This window comes from Solanum dulcamara, chromosome 11 (assembly GCF_947179165.1).
Source record: "Solanum dulcamara chromosome 11, daSolDulc1.2, whole genome shotgun sequence".
NCBI classification, from domain to species: Eukaryota; Viridiplantae; Streptophyta; class Magnoliopsida; order Solanales; family Solanaceae; genus Solanum; species Solanum dulcamara.
In genome coordinates this window covers 25,273,826-25,291,692 of record NC_077247.1, presented here as the reverse complement: position 1 = coordinate 25,291,692, position 17,867 = coordinate 25,273,826, and the positions used below count along the sequence as shown (strand labels likewise).

At 37.5% G+C, this 17,867-nt stretch overlaps 1 long non-coding RNA gene across 1 annotated transcript; it reads right to left on the bottom strand.

Moving 5' to 3' along the window:
- Positions 1–2,945: 2,945 nt before the first annotated feature.
- On the bottom strand, positions 2,946–5,244 carry LOC129874399 (uncharacterized). The gene is made up of 3 exons (XR_008762879.1): positions 5,069–5,244; positions 4,345–4,393; positions 2,946–3,095 (listed from the first exon to the last, which is right to left on the bottom strand). It is a non-coding gene; the product is annotated as an uncharacterized LOC129874399 (long non-coding RNA).
- Positions 5,245–17,867: the final 12,623 nt, after the last annotated feature.

Sequence of the window (17,867 nt, the reverse complement as noted above, 5' to 3'; positions counted from 1 at the left end):
TGGGGTGTTGGCCAATATTGATGTTAAACCCACTTTGATTGAGGAGATTAAATCTAAGTAGTTTGAAGATGAGAGTTTGAGCTAGCTCAAAAAGAGTACAGTTTCTGGCAAGGCTCTAGATGTTGCTCTTGATGCTAGTGGTGTACTTCATTTTGGGGGAATAATTTGTATTCCCCAAGTTGATGACCTCATTCAAAAGTTGCTGACAGAGTCTCATGGTGTGCGGTATTGTATTCATCCAGGTATGACCAAGATGTATCCAGATTTGAAGGAGCTTTATTAATGGCTTGGAAGGAAGAAAGACATAGGTGAGTTTGTGGCTAAGTTTTAAAACTAATAGCAGGTAAAGTATGAGCATCAAAGGCTTGTAGGCTTACTTCAGAGAATGTCCATTCCTAAATGGAAGTAGTAGAGTATAGCTATGGATTTCATGGTGGAATTTCCCAAGACCTTGGGGAAGTATGACTTTATTTGGGTTGTGTAACATCCCTCAAAAATGCTCTCAAAATACCTTAAGAATGCCTTGGAAATAGGCCTCTCATATAATGCGTAAAATTCGAGTTTGGAATATCGATCAGGGGGTCAAAACCTGTGGGAAAATGGTCTAAGTGGATTTTTAGGACCCGTATATCGGAAGATAGATTTTCAAAGAATTCACAAAACAGAAGGGTCTGCGACAGGTCCGCGTCGCGGACCTGGGGGGTTTCCTGGCTGAGTTGAGATTTCTTTAAAAGGAGTTTTAGACCTTTCCAAAGTTAGTAGTTAATGAACCTAGACATTTTTAGGACCTAATTCAACTCTATAAATTAATCTAAACCACTAATTTTATTCATTCTTCTACAATTCATCTATCAAATATTTCTCTCTCTATAAAAAGGTTCTCAAGGATTTCCATTGAAGACTTCAAGTAAATTCACTCAATATCTCCATCAAAACTCTCAAGTTCTTCCAAATAAATTGGTTTTCTCACTCAAGGTATGTGGTATTGATTCATGGATCCTTTTATCCATGCAGCCCAATCAATTTCTCAAGATTTTCTATTAAATTAAAGTATAGTATTTTATGGGTTTTGTGATCTCTATTTCAATTGCATGAATTTTGATTTAATGTATAATCATGAGTCTATTTTGATAAAAATTGATGGTTATTGAATTAAATTGAAGAGTTTTTCCATAAATTCTCCTATTTTGATTTTTAGGGTTTATGATGTAAATTATGAGTATTTTCAATTATACTTCCAAATGATACTATCTATATGAATTATGTATGGGCGAGTAAAAAGTTTATGATCATGCATGTTTTCAAGTAAATTTCATAATTCTCAAGTCAATTGATCATGCATTCATGTCTTACCCAAATTTCAAGTACAAGCTATGGTCATGAATTTTCAAAGTATGAATTATGACTATATATTTCTATAATGATCATGAATTATAAGTATGTTTTAAATTATGGTTCTTCATGCAAGTTATGATGTAAGGCGACCTAAGGCCTAACGATATGAATTATGCAAATATGATTGTAATGATGAAAAGAACAATTCTCACATTACAAGTATGTTATGAAAATGAGCTACTCTATGATTTCAAACCTATGATTGATGACTATGATATATGAAATTATGATTTTTATGTTATGTATGTATTCCGTAGGATTTGACTTAGCACCGAATGTGGACTTGAGGTGGGGACTCGAAATAAGGGATCCTTATATAAAGTCTCTTGTCTCTTAAGTATGTGCTACCGTAGGATTGCCCTTTTGGCCTAGCTAGTGGATCCACAAATAGCACATGTTCATGATCAGAAGTCTACCTTGGGAAAGTAGCCTCCTCCTTCTCGATGTGGGGATCATCGGATTCCATGTTATAGCTCATATGGTCTTATTGTCTGTTATGGTTCCTATCCCACATATATATGATCTCTTAAGTATATTATGATCTTGAATTTATGCTTTTAAAATCTTTGGTCAAGATGATTTTCTCATGACTTTACTTATTCCATCTTATCATGTGTTTTACTTGACTTTTGCATTCCATGATTTACATTGCATTTCATGCCCTCATACTTAGTACATTCCAACATACTAATGCATACTTTTTGCTTATATTGTCTCATAATGTAGGGGTTGAGGTTGAAGATCGTAATCATCCACATAACTAGTAGGCGTTCTCTATCCGACTGTGGTATGGTGAGTCCTTATTGATCAGGGACAAATTTTCGAGTTACTTACTATTTTCTTTTCAAAAGACTTTTTTTACATCGTATATTGAGGGTGAGTTAGGGACATGTCTTAGCCCCCGCCCATACTCATGTTTAGAGGCATCTAGTTGGACATATATTTGAGTCTATATTGTCATAGGACATTTTCAGATTTTTATTCATGGTTTAGGCTCTCTTATAATGTTTCCGTTTTTATATTTCACCTTATGTATGCTTATCATATGCACAAGAGGCTTGGTTGGATTCCTTCGGAGTTTCAATCATCGTGTTATGACTAGGCTCTAGGTCGGGTCGTGATAAACTTGGTATCAAAGCATAAAGTTTTTCAAGTGTCCTAGGGTGTCCAACATGCCACGTCAAGTAAAGTCTTATTCATGGGTGTGAAGAGAGCCATACTTATGAGTAGGAGGCTATGAGGCATTTAGGAATTCTCACTTCTTTCATGATCCATGTCGTGTTATAAAGTTTATATTAAGACTTCTTTTCCCTGACGGTCTTTCTTTGTGATTTTCAGAAAGATGGCTCCAAGAAGATGTCACACCCCGATCTCAACAGGGTGTGATGGGCACCCGACCCCATGCTTGGAGCCGAGCGAACCCGCTGCTTCATAGTACATATTTAATCTCTTAGACTTTTACATCAATAAGAAATGAAAAACATAACTACGCATCGTGAATTATTTTTTTCCAAAATCTATCATCCCATAAAACTCATAACATATGACACTCTATACCCACGACTCTATCTGCAAAGTCTCTAACTTCGAATGAAACATCATAGCACATATACTCTGACTCGGCAGCACTCCAGGAACAAGTGGAGTTGCTAACCCTGCTGCAACATCTTCTATGGTAACTTCTACTTGTCTGGGTGTACCTGCGTGGCATGAAACGCAGCCCCCAAAGAAAAGGGGGTCAGTACGAGTAATGTACCGAGTATGTAAGGCATGAAAATCAGCATAATAAAGAACATAAGGTATGAACAACCATATCGTAGAATCATAGACATATAGTGAGATAAGAGAGTAACCTGTACATATGAGTGCCCTTTTAGGCCGAATGCCATGCATGCTTGTCTTATCATAAAAAAACATTTCTTGTTCATATTCATAGAAAATAGAAGTCATATCCGTCCGGGCATCCCGCGTCCAGGATGAAAATTACTCCAACTTATCAGGTGGGAATGCGTCTATAGCGCCACATATACACCTCCCCATATCCCCTATATACATATACATATACATATAGACAGCATGCACGAGAGCCCAATGAAAGTCGTGTATTTATCGGAGTGACGGAAGGTCGGTAACCTCCGATTGTATTATAGACTAACCATGGTCGCTTTGTCTCACCTTGAAGGAACAATTATTATAGGATGAGACTATCAACGAAAGATAATATTAAGAGAATGTAGAATAAGGTCACAATCTTATAAGGCATCAAATCGTATACATATGCACATATGACCAATTTTCAAGACTCGTAGAATAATCGGAATGAGCTATGATTAACAAAACAAGATAAGAGTCATATCAAGTACCTTTCAAAAATTACCATGGATTATATCAACATAAAACTTTTGGAATCATATACACGTATTTAAGCACGAGAAAAATATCTTTTGGAAACTCAAGAAAATTGACCATCCTAGTGGCTCTACGAATAAGACTTTCTTGAAATTGTACAAAATGACATATACTTGTTTCATAAAAATCATGCCAAAAGAAAGTGTAGCTCTATATACTTATGTCAAAACATGCCAAGAGAAAGAAGAGTAAACATTACATACATGAAGCCGTTCTTATCATATCCATCATAGACATATTCTCATCCTCGACATCATCAATGTCGTTGTAAAACATATCCATCGTCATTGCCATAAAAGCTAGTAATATTGTAAACCATTGTTTTGGAAAATCATAGACATTTTGGAAAACATTGACGGGTTATAGGAAAAAAAAATAGTCATTTCCTTGGGACCATTGACACCTAGCTTTTGAAAACAAAGAAAATATGGAAGCACTTATCAAACCATAACATCGGAATCATGCCTTGAAAGAAAAGGGTAAGCCTTACATACTTATACCAAAGACATGCCAAAAGAAGGAACGGTTAGCTTTACATACCTTGTCCGCTTCCTTAGTCACCCCACCTAACTCTTGGCCTTTCCAAAATCTATAACAAGATTAATAAATGCCAACATTAGTTATAGGTATCCAAGAACCTCATTCTAAACTAACATTTTGTCTACCGAAATTTCGACAGCACTTCTCCTGTAAATACACCATCCCCGAGAATCTAACTCGGCCAATTTACCAACAATCATACCAAATTAATATACTACTTTCTCCAAGACCTTCCAATTCCAATAAGAACAATAACAATCTAATCCCTTCTTTCAAATTCAATTACCACAACCCAATAATTTACACACTAACCACATCATACTAACAATATTAGCTTCCATATATGCAAGAACATTATATTAGATTTACAAACTTCTAAAACAAGTCTCCAACTACTACAACTTTATAAGGATCCTTAAGCTTTTCTTAGCAACATAGAATCCATAACAATAACTAAAATACTAAATAGAATCAATTCACCATAACTTGCCAAACCACCCCCATATTCGGCCACAACAACTATATGCATATTTTCATGAAGTTTCCATCCATTCCTATACCTTGCAACAACCACCACATACTACATAAAATTAATCTATTCTTTCCACACAACATCACATACACGGCCAACACCCACATACCTATTTTCATATACTTCATCCATTTCTTCACTCTACAACATATACCAACAATCCATAATAAATAGAGAAGATTGAAACTTTACCTTTTCCACTTAGTTCTTCAACTTGCTAGAATTGTGCCTTGCAAGAATGAATAGTCTTCTTGTTCCAAAAATCACTCTATGTTGATTAGGGCCTTCAACTTGCTTGTAATATTAGAAGAATTAATTTTGGAACAAGATTTCAAGGGATAAAATCCCTAGCTATGCCAATTTTCCTCTCTTATTTTTTTTCCCCCTCTTTTCTCCAAGTTTCTTGAAAGTTCTAGGAATGGAAAATAAGATGACTACTAAGTCATCTTTGGACTTATCTACTTCTTTTTCTCCCTTTTTTTTTCTTGAAGCTTCTAGAAAAATAAAAACCAAGATGACTAATAAGTCATCTTTTGGGCCTTTTTTCTCTTCTTGAAGTTTCTAGCAACTAGATATATATATAAATAGATAGTAAATGGGTAATGGTCCTTCCTAATTAATGAACTCAATTTCCAAAATTTGGGCCATTTTCTTGATTTGGGCCTCAACTCTTTTATCATTATTCCATTGTAGCCCAAACTTATGTATCTCACTTTTGTAATTCCCAAACTAATTTCCCAAAAATTCCACATAAATGTTTCCCTCGGCCTTCCTCCGTAATTTCACCTCAACGTTCTCTTTAACATTACACCGGTATTAAATAAAATAACTCATAACCTCTTTCCTTGCAAGTCAATTTTTTTTTGTTTTCCATATTTCCACCTCCAAAATTGCATAACCAACTTATGTATCAAACAAGACCAAAACGTAGCATTATCCTTCACTTGTTACAATTATCCCAAATGTCCAAATGTACAAAAATACGGGTTGTAACAGAAGACCACCATTTCTAAGGGGAGAGAATGTTAATAAAGCCCAAGCTCCCTCATTTCCTTAATACATGGTCCTTTACCGGACCAAGTGACTAATACGGAGTTCAGAACTGCCATTGCTATGCTAGCCCAAGTAGAGACCAACCAAGGGGTTGCTAATCCTCCTAATGTTCTGACTCCGGCCTCAAAAATAAGGGACTTTGCATGAATGAATCCTCTAGAGTTTTATGGCTCAAAGGTTGATAAGGATCCTCAAGAGTTCATTGATAAGGTCTATAAGTTAGTGAGCATTATGGGAGTGACTTCAAAAGAAAAAGCAGAGTTGGTGGCTTACCAACTCAAGAGTGTCGCTCAAGTATGGTACAACCAATGGAAGGCTGAAAGAAAGAATGAGGGTCCTATAGATTGGGAAAGTTGTAAGGGTGCATTTCTTGACCGTTTCTTTCCCTTAGAGTTGAGTGAGGCGAAGGTGATGGAATTTATCAACTTAAAGCAAGGGAGTATGAGTGTGAGGGAGTATGCCCTCAACTTCATGAAGTTGTCCAAGTATGCTTCAACTTTGGTGTCCGACCCTCAGCCCAAATGAGTAAGTTTATATCAGGGGTTTCATATTTGGTTGTTCAAGAATGTAAGACGGCCATGTTAATAAAGGAAATGAATATCTCTAGACTAATGACTCATGCCGAGCAAATTGAAGAGGAAAAGCTTAAAGAGGTTCCTAGGATGATTAAGAAGGCCTGGATTGAGAATGGATCTGTTGATGATACTTCAGTGCCTAAGTATCAAAAGGATAGGGTGACTAACCCTAGATATCAAGGTGACAATTATAGTGGTCAAGCTTTTCTCGCATGCCAAAAGTGTGGAAGGTACCATCCGAGAGATTGTCTAGCCGGTTTGGGTGTATATTTTAGTTGTGGTGCGAAGGATAACAATTTAAGGCATTGTCCAAAGGTTGCTAAGAATGATAAGGATAATCATCGGCGATCTCATCCCTACCCCCAAACTTAGCGTGGTACTTCATCCGGTAAGTGTGAATTCCTTTTTTTGAAATGGTAACGATTGGTATGGATTGGTATCTTATGCTTCTATAGATTGTAGAACTCATAGACTCAAGTTTCAATTCCTAAATGAGTCTATTTTATAATGGAAGGGTCATTATTCAATATTTAAGGATAGCTTTAGTTCTTGTCTTAAGGCTCTAATTTGGTGTCATGATAGATGGAGAGAGAGTGACCATTTGGTATTTTGATAAACTACGGCATGCTTGCCCCATTTGAGGTTATAGAAAGGGAGGAAGAGCTAGATGAGACCTTTTTGTAAGCAATAGATAGGTAGGAATATATATTGGTGTGACCTTTGGTAGGAATGAATACCAATGAGGATGTAGAGATGCTAGGGTAGACACAAAAATTATTAAGTGATGTTGACTTCAAGGGAGCCATAGAGTGATTAAAATGGTAGGCTTGAATGTGTAGTTGTAGATATGTGAATGATTGTAGTAGTCTATTGATGAATTCTTGTTAAGGATTTCAAGTAAGTGTATTAGAGTTGTTATAGAACTAGGCTTGAATGTAGTGTTGATGGCATATGAGTGAATGTACGATGCATTGTGTGTTTCTTATTTGGGTTTCGAGGTTTGATAAATACGGGTAGTAAGGAGTAGTACTCTATTTTCCTATAGAGGTGTAGTAGCCTAAGGTATATGTGTCAATGTTGAGGAAGTTTGTGGGTGATCCAAATTCTATTGTGCCAATAGAGAATGTGAGTATTGAAGAGAGTTTGACTTATGAGGAGGTCCCGATTGAGATCTTAGGCCGGCAAGTGAAGAGGCTGAGAAATAAAGACGTTGCATCTGTCAAAGTATTGTGGAGGAATAAACAAGTAGAGATTGCTATGTGGGAAGCGGAATCAGACATGATAAAGCGATATCCTTATCTCTTTCCTTTCACTCAAGCCTAAAGGTAATAAGTTGCTCATGATCAAATCGATTAAACTTCTACGCTTCAAATCCATATGTCATTCATAGGCATGCATGATTTATGAAAATGATTTCTCTTAAGGACTATGTTTTACTTTAAGTATAAAGTTTACACGTTCTATGCATCTTTCAAAGTGTCCGCATATTCATGTTGGGTTGATAGTCCTTTTTCCATGTCTTTCCTATCTTAGTTGAATCTCATTCGAGGACGAATGTTCCCAATGGGGAGAGATATTGTAACATCCCTCAAAAATGCTCACAAAATACCTTAAGAATGCCTTGGGAATAGGCCACTCATATAATGCATTATCCTTAATCTTTTTGAAAAATCCGAGTTCGGAATATCAATCAGGGGGTCAAAACCTGCGGGAAAATGGTCTTAGTGGATTTTTAGGATCCGTATGTCAGAAGATGGATTTTCAAAGAATTCACAAAGCATAAGGGTCCGCGACAGGTCCACGTAGCGGACCTGGGAGGGTTTTCTGGCCGAGTTGAGCTTTTTTAAAGAGCATTTTAGACCTTTCCCAAGTTATTAGTTAATGAACCTCGGCGTTTTTAGGAACTAATTCAACTCTATAAATTAACCTAAACCTCTAATTCTATTCATTCTTCTACTATTCATCTATCAAATATTTCTCTCTCTACAAAAAGGCTCTCAAGGGTTTCCATTGAAGACTTCAAGTAAATTCACTCAAGCTCTCCATCAAAACTCTCAAGTTCTTCCAAATTAATTGGTGTTCTCACTCAAGGTATGTGGTATTGATTCATGAATCCTTTCATCCATAAAGCCCAATCAATTTCTCAAGGTTTTTTATCAAATTAAAGTATGGTATTTTATGGGTTTTGTGATCTCTATTCTAATTGCATGAATTTTGATTTAAAGTATGCTCATGAGTCTATTTTGATATAAATTGATGGTTATTGAATTAAATTGAAGATCTTTTCTATGAATTCTCCTATTTTGATTTTTAGGGTTTACGATGTAAATTATGAGTATTTTCAATTATACTTCCAAATGATACTATCTATATGAATTATGTATGGGCGAGTAAAAAGTTTATGATCATACATGTTTTCAAGTAAATTTCATAACTCTCAAGTCAATTGATCATGCATTCATGTCTTACCCAAATTTCAAGTACAAGCTATGGTCATGAATTTTAAAAGTATGAATTATGACTATGTATTTCTATTATGATCATGAATTATAAGTATATTTCAAATTATGGTTCTTCATGCAAGTTATGAAGTAAGGCAACCTAAGGCATAACGATATGAATTATGCAAATATGATTGTAATGATGAAAAGGACAATTCTCACATTACAAGTATGTTATGAAAATGAGCTACTCTATGATTTCAAGCCTATGATTCATACTATGATATATGAAATTATGATTTTTATGTTATGTATGTATTTCGTAGGATTTGACTTAGCACCGAATGTGGAATTGAGGTGGGGGCTCAAAATAACGGGTCCTTATATAAAGTCTCTTTTGTCATAACTACGTGCCACCCTAGGATTGCCTTTTTGGCCTAGCTAGTGGATCCACAAATAGCACATGATCAGGAGTCTACCTTGGAAAAGTAGCCTCCTCCTTCTCGATGTGGGGATCATCGGATTCTATGTTATAGCTCGTATGGTCTTATTGTCGGTTTTGGTTCCTATCCCACATATGTATGATCTCTTAAGTATATTATGATTTTGAATTTATGCTTTTAAAAGCTTTGGTCAATATGATTTTCTCATGACTTTACTTATTCCATCTTATCATGTGTTTTACTTGAGCTTTGCATTCCATGATTTACGTTGCATGTCATGCCCTCATACTTAGTACATTCCAATGTACTAATGCATATTTTTTGCCTACATTGTCTCATAATATAGGGGTTGAAGTTGAATATCCTAATCATCCATGTAACTAGTAGGCGTTCTCTATCCGACTATGTTGTGGTGAGTCATCATTGATTGGTGACAAATTTTTGAGTTAATTACTATTTTCTTTTCAAAAGACTTTTATTTACTTCATATATTGAGGGTGAGCTAGGGACATGTCTTAGCCCCTGCCCATACTCATGTTTAAAGGAATCTAGTTGGACATATGTTTGAGTCTATGTTGTCATAGGACATTTTCAGATTTTTATTCATGGTTTAGGCTCTCTTATGATATTTCCGCTTTTATATTTCACCTTATGTATGCTTATGATATGCACAATAGACTTGGTTGGAGCCCTTTGGAGTTTTGATCGTCGTGTTACGACTAGGCCCTAGGTCAATTCATGACAGGTTGTGGTTGATAGACTAAATAAATCAAGCTAATTCATTCCAGTTAGAGTGGACTATAATTCTCAACAGTTGGCGAAGATCTATGCTAAAAAGATACTAAAGTTGCACGGCATGCTCATTTCTATCATCTCAGACTGTGATATGTAGTTTACTTAGAAGTTTAGGGGTAAGTTGCACTAGGAGTTGGGCACTCAACTCACTTCAGCATAGTGTTTCATCCTTAAACTGATGGTCAGTAGGAAAGAACAATCCAAGTGTTAGAGGACATGTTGAGGGCATGCGCCATTGATTTTAGGGTCCATTAGGATAATTTCTTACTTTTTGTGAGTTCTCCTATAATAATAGTTATCACTCCAGTCTTGACATGGAACCATTTAAAGCATTTTATGGGAGGGGATGTAGATCACCCATAAGGTAGTTTAAGGCTGAATATATGAAACCTTTGAGAGTTGATTTGGTAAAGGATGCTCAGGATAAGGTAAGGAGTATCCAAGATAAACTTTTAGAAACCAAGAGTCGGCGGAAGGAATATGCAGATCGTAAGGTGAGAGATATAACTTTCCAGGCTGGTGAGTAGGTACTTCTGAAGGTTTCACCCATAAAAAGAGTTATGAGGTTCGGCAAGAAGGGAAAGGTGAGTCCTCTCTACATTAGGCTATTTGAGATTCTTGATTGTGTGGGGCCAATGGCTTATAGGTTGGCTCTATTATGTAGTTTATATGGAGTCCATCCCATATTTTATGTATCCATGTTTAAGAAGTACCATGGGGATGGGGAATATATTATTAAGTTGGATTCAGTCTTGCTAGACAAGGATCTTCAGTTTGAGGAAGAACCGGTTCCAATTCTTGATCGTGATCTTTAAAAGTTGATGACTAAAGAGATCAAGTCGGTGAAAGTGCAATAAAAGCATCGTTCATTTGAGAAAGCTACCTGGGATACCGAGAAGGACATGCGTGACAAGTATCATCACTTGTTTGATGATTCAGGTACTACTTTATTCTTGCCTTAGCCTAGTTTTTCCAATTTGATCACTTGGGAACGAGCAATGGGTAAATTGATATATATTGTAAAGACTCGTTCCTATCATTATGTATAAGTACATGAGGAAGAAAATTAGCTTAGAAAACTTTGAGTTGTAACTTAGAAATTTTGAGATTAGGCCAGGCTTGAATAAAATCTGAGTCAGTTGAGGTCTAGAGCAATCGGATAATGGATTCAAGTTGTTTTCTTTGGTATTGATTGTTTTAGCTAATAGAAAACATTTTAAGGAGCCTATACATCTTTATGAAATCGAATTCAAGCAAGTAGAACTCCCAGAATTGATCTTAGCATGAAAAGATTATTTTAACATATCAATGTTTGAGATTGTGTTGTGAAATGGGGGTTTGGACAATAAATCCAAGTTTGTCTCCGTGCAACCTTCTTTGGAAGGATTAGTCCCACTATGGAGGGACATATGCGGGTTTTTTGGGTAAAAGTCTCAAAAACACTATGTCACGACCCAACCCTGTAGGCCGTGATGGGTGTCCGAGCTGTACACACGCGTGCACCCCTGACAACTATAAGTAAACCCGTTTCCTATTCGACTTACAGTGTACTAACAAATAAGAAAAACATACAAGCCGACGAGGCGGTCGTAATATATAAGGTCATTTTATAACATACATACATGTGAGCTGACAAGACTATCACAACATCGGGAATACCCAAATCACAAGTCGGATAAGCACAGCTGTACATACATACATATACAACTCATATACAACCCACGTACATATCCACAAAACTCTAAGAGTAGGAACAGTAACATAAGGCAGGGCAGGGCCCTCGCCGTACCCGCGAACAAAAATATATACATCAGGGTTTAGTACCAAAATCTAGGCTCCAGCACAAGGGAGCACTTCTGGACCGCTGAGAGGGACTCCTACGCTAGCGGATCCCCAAACTATGTATTTGTACCTACGAATATGAATGAAGCCCCCCGAAGAAAGGGGGTCAGTACGATATATGTACTGAGTACGTAAAACATAACATAGCATAACTAGAAGCATATCTGAACAGAAGCAGGGGATAAAACATCATATAAGAAACTTGTACTTGTACCTTGTGAGTTGTCAAAACATGCATGCTCAAATTATACAATATAGCCGGCCCTTTCAGGGACATGGTGAATCATACCTGTAGGACCATCATAGGCCCGGCGCCATCACCACCTTATTACATCACATCATCATCATATATACATACATACCCGGCCCTTTAGTGAGGGAATCGATGAGTTTTTCATGTCATTGCATTATTACGTCCTAGTATAATGTACCCGGCCCTTTAGTGACGGAATCGGTGGATAATGCAGTGAACTGCACATGAGAACATACCCTAGCCCGGGACTCAGTGATAGAAGGGTTACAGCATTCACGAGTAGAGTAGTGAGTAACTATATACAATTTAAATCATTATCAGAGACCCGATAGTATAAGAGGATTAAGTTATCGTCTGAGGACTCGAGTAGTAGTGTAGTCATCTTAGCTGCCCTCTAAATGCCATTAGGGGCTATATTAATTAGAATCTCGGGGTCCCTAGATGTATACTAAAGTAATGCTAACCACTTAAGGACTCTAGAGCACTTCCCTTCATATAGTCCTCAACATATAGAAGGTTCAAGGAAAGTAGCTTAACTACCATAAAAGTACAACATCCAGAACTGAATAAGAGACACTTAGGAATGGAATCACTTCAGAGATCATATCACTTTTTACTTACCTCTACGACATGCCAAAAGAAGAGAAGGAATAGGCTTTACTTACCTTTTACGAACTTCTCTTAATCGCGTTCACGTCGTCGTCCTCCAAACCTATTTGACAGGGAAGAAATACGAATATCAACCACCTTAGACTTTTCCAGCATCTTAGATTACCTACGAGTATTCATAGAACTCATTTCCTCGCTCGCCTTCTCGACTAGTTCTTTAATTAGTTAAGGGGTTAACGAAAATCAGGCAGCACCTCCCCTATAACTCGCCCTGTCAAAAATTCCATTTTACCCCCCAAGACTTATCATACACAACAACCACAACAACCATCAGCTATACAACATAAGAATATCACAATACGACGCAATATAAGTTCCAAACAATTCGCCCAGAACTAAGATACAAAAAGAGGATTTTAAATCTTTATTTCATAAAACCTTTAACTATACGAAGGGGGGGTCGTGTGGCTGAAACCATAAGAACCCATTCCCCATTTAAACTATGCTCCATCCCTGCAACACACCACCACACACCTGCAGCAGCACCCTACATGCACAACACCTTATTTTGACTACAATTTAACTATAGCGACTCCAATTTAGTTTTCTTCAAACGTTAAACATTTATATGAAAACTTTATGCTTACAACCACATAAAAGACCTATAATACACTCCATAACCATACAATAAGGTCCAAATTGAAAGGAGGAACCTTACCTTACCCAAAATTGGCCAAACATTGCAAAAATTGCGCCTCAGAACTTCTCTAAACGTGCTGAAATTGCACGGGCTGTTTGTATCACTTTCTTGCTTCCCCAAAGTGGAATTTTATGTTATCAAACACCTATATATCACCGTAGGATACCTTAAATAATTAATTAATGAAATGAAATCGGGACTTTCCATTTTTTCTCCCTTTAGCCATCACTTTTTTCTCTCTTAGATTAGGGTTCTTGCTTCTTTCTTTGGCTGAACGTTTGTGGATAATGAACAGAATCTTAGTCACATAATACATATATATATATATTCCCTTAGGAGGTGACATGTTTCATCCCTTAAGGGTGATACGTGTCCAGCCCCTATTAGGCCACCACATCTATGCGACCAATGAGGGGCTGCCATGTGGTAGTGGGGCCCCCCCAAGCAGGCAGGTGGGTCAGCTTCCTGCTTCAGCTGCTTGCACGTTTCACACCCTCCTTGCTGCCACATGTCATTTTCTCCTCCTCTTCGGGGGTTCGTAATCTCGTCTTATCTCAAGAACCTATATAATCTGTGCTATGTAAGCTTGGTATGTGTTCAAATAGTTTAAGTATATAAGACTTCTAAATTAATAGCTTACGTAGGTAAGTTGAGTCCTACGACTCATTAATTGGCCTCCAACTTCTTCCGACTTCTCCTGACCCTATTTCTAATCTTCCCTACTATGGGGTATCACATTATCCCTTTCTTAGAGTTGTTTGATAGTGTCATAGCTTATGAGGCTCACATGATAACTTCTAAGAGCCTTAAGGGACATTCTGAGCTCGAGAGTCTGGGGTGTAACATTCTTTCCCCCTTTAGAACATTCATCCCCGAATGTTAAATAAGAATTTCCTTAAGACTTTATACTGATTGTAGGGAGATTTCTATTGCGATAATACCCATTTTCATCCAAGTAGTTAGTATGCAAGTTTCAGGAGTTGGGGTTACCTGTAGACATCGGGAACAGGTATTGATACTTGTGTTTCATGCCCTCTTCATCCTCCCAAGTCATTTCTTCATGATTTTTATTTCACCACAGCACCTTAACAGAATCTATATCTTTAGTTCGCAATTTTCTAATCTGTCAATCCAGGATGGTGATCGGTTGCTCCTTATAGGCTAACTCCTTTGTTACCTGGATATCATTCACGGGATGTACTCGAGATGGGTCACCTACACACTTGCGAAGCGTTAATACATAAAAGACTGGATATACTGCTTCCAGGTCTGCTGGTAAGTCTAGCTCGTAGGCAACCTTGCCTATTCGGTAAAGGATCAAGTAAGGGCCAATATAACTCGAACTCAGCTTCCCTTTCTTACCGAACCTCATTATTTCTTTCATGGACGACACTTTCAAGAACACCCAATCGCCCACTTAAAATTCTAAAGGTCGGCATCAATGGTCTGCATATGACTTTTGTCGATACTGGGCAGCTAATAATCTCTCCCGAATAAGCTTTACCTTTTCCACCGCCTGTTGGACCATGTCTGGGCCTATCAGTTGTGCTTCGCCAACCTCAAACCAACCAATAGGTGATCTGCACTTCCTGCCGTATAGAGCCTCATACGGTGCCATTTGGATGCTGGAGTGATAACTATTATTGTAAGCAAACTCAATAAGTGGTATATGCTCAACCCAGCTACCCTTGAAGTCAATTATGCAGACCCGTAGCATATCCTCTAGCGTCTAAATAGTATGCTCGGCCTGTCCATCAGTCTGAGGATAAAATATCATACTGAGGCTTACTTGTGTTCCCAAGTCTCCTTGATATGACCGCTAAAAGTAGGCTATTAACTAAGCCCCCTGTCTTAAATAATAGATGTGGGAACTCTATTAAGTCGTACTGTCACGAGCCAACCCCGTAGGCCGCAACTGGTGCCCGAGTTGGGTATCCATATACATACCTATCAGCTATAGTCAAATCGAACTATAAACAAAGTGATACTACTCACAAATATCCCAATGAATTAAAACTTTTTCGTGTACGTATGGCCTCTTTCATTTGTACTATATCCTGAAAGGGCACGCAAGCCGACAAGGCTGCCATAACACAATAACATGTATAACATGGCATACTCACAAATAACCCACATACACATGTCTACAAGCCTCTAAGAGTAAGAACTGTATCATATGGCGGGACAGGCCCCCGCCGTACCCCTGAATAAACAAATATATACATCAAATGACCAGCGTTACAAGTTAGGCTCCAAAACAATGGAGCACTTCCAATATAGCTGAGTGGACATCCTACGCTAGTGGATCCCCCTTAAAATGAACATTTGTACCTGCAGGCATGAAATGTAGCCCCCCGGAGAATGGGGGGTCAGTACAATATATGTACTGAGTATGTAAAGCATGGACTGTAATAAGTAAAGTCATTACCAGAGCAGAATGTGCAAAAATGAGCAAAGTATCCAGAAATATCAAAATGCTTATCATAACCACAAATAAGGTTTTTAAAAAAATATATGCCATATCCGGCCCCATTATGGGACTCGGTGAAAAAATCGTGGTCGCCACCAATCACCGGCACCACATCACATCATAACAACAAAGTAGGTAATATCTCCATAACATAACATATCATATCAGATCATATGTGTACATGGCACATCATCACTCCACAAATCCTATGTACAGGTCGTACCTGCCCCCTCACGTTGGGGTATGACGAACAATATAGAAAAGTATACACGATAACAAAACCTGACCCGGGCTCGGTGAAGGAAGCGTTGAGGCATCCACGAGTGGAGTAGTGAGAAACTATATGCAATATAACATACAAAACATTTCCAGAGACTTGATAGCATAACTCCGATGCCAAGTCATATAAGGGAAATTGAGCAATAATCATAGTGCATGTTTTTCAGGTGTCACGATGGTCTATGTCAAAATAATCTTTCTAAAATTGTTTCCATATTTCCAGATATATTATGGGGCTCAATGGAATAATTAAAATAAGCTATCGTTCAAAATCAAGACAAGAATCATATTAAGTACCTTTTGAAAGTTACTATGGGTTATATCAAAATAGCACTTTTGGGAATCATATACACATATCAAGGCATAACAAATATCTTTTGTAAAATCAAGAAGTTGGCCATCCTAGAGTCTCTACAAATAGGATCTTTCTTGGAATCATATAAAAGTCATATACTTGCTTCATAAAAACTATGTCAATAAGGAAGATTAGCTTTACATATTTCTGCCCAAAACATGCCAAGAAATAGAATAATCTTAATACACTTATGCCGAGGACATGCCAAAAGAAAGTCTAAGCCTTACATACTTATGCCAAAAATATGCCAAAAGAAGGAAACGTTAGCTTTACATACCTCTTACGAATTACTATTAACATGTTCGCCTCGTCGTCTCTTGAACCTATTTAACATGAAAGCAATATGAACCTCAACAACCCTCGACTTTCCAGCATCTTAAGTTATATATGAGTATTCATAGAACTCATCTCCTCGCTTGCCTTCTCGACTAGTACCTTAGTTAGTTAAGGAGTTAACGGAAATCGGGCAGCACCTCCCCTATAATATGTCCTATCCAAATTTCCAACTAGATCCCTAATCACTACAGAAAACCAACAACAACAACCTGCAGATCATATACAACTAAAACATGGCAACATTACACAACATAAGCTCCAAACAACTTGCTGAAAATTACGATACCAAAATAGGGTTTCTAGTCTTTATTTCGCAAAACCTTTAATTGTAAGAAATGAGGGGTCATGTAGATGCAACCAGCAGCCCCCACACATCTTTTAGAACACTTTTAATCCCTGCAACACACCACCACACACCTGCAGCAGCACACCACAAGCACAACACCTTGCTTCGACTACAATTTAACTATAGCGACTCCAATTTAGCTTGATTCGAACGTTAAACATTTCTATAACATTTTTACACTTAAAGAAGCATAAAAGGTGTGTAATACACACTATAACAACACCATAAACTTTAAATTGGAAGAAAATACCTTACCTTACCCGAAATTGGCCCAAACTCACCAAATCGCGCCTCGAAAACTCTTCAAACTTGCTAAAATTTTGTGGCTGCTTTCTATCCATTTGGTGCTTCTCCAAACCATAACTTTACATCATTAACACTCTCATAACCTTTACAAACCCTTACCAAAAATTGGGAGAAGAGAACCAAGCCATACCTTGCTATAACATACTAAAACTTATCTCGGAAGTTCTCTTAGTATGCTGAAAAGTAGT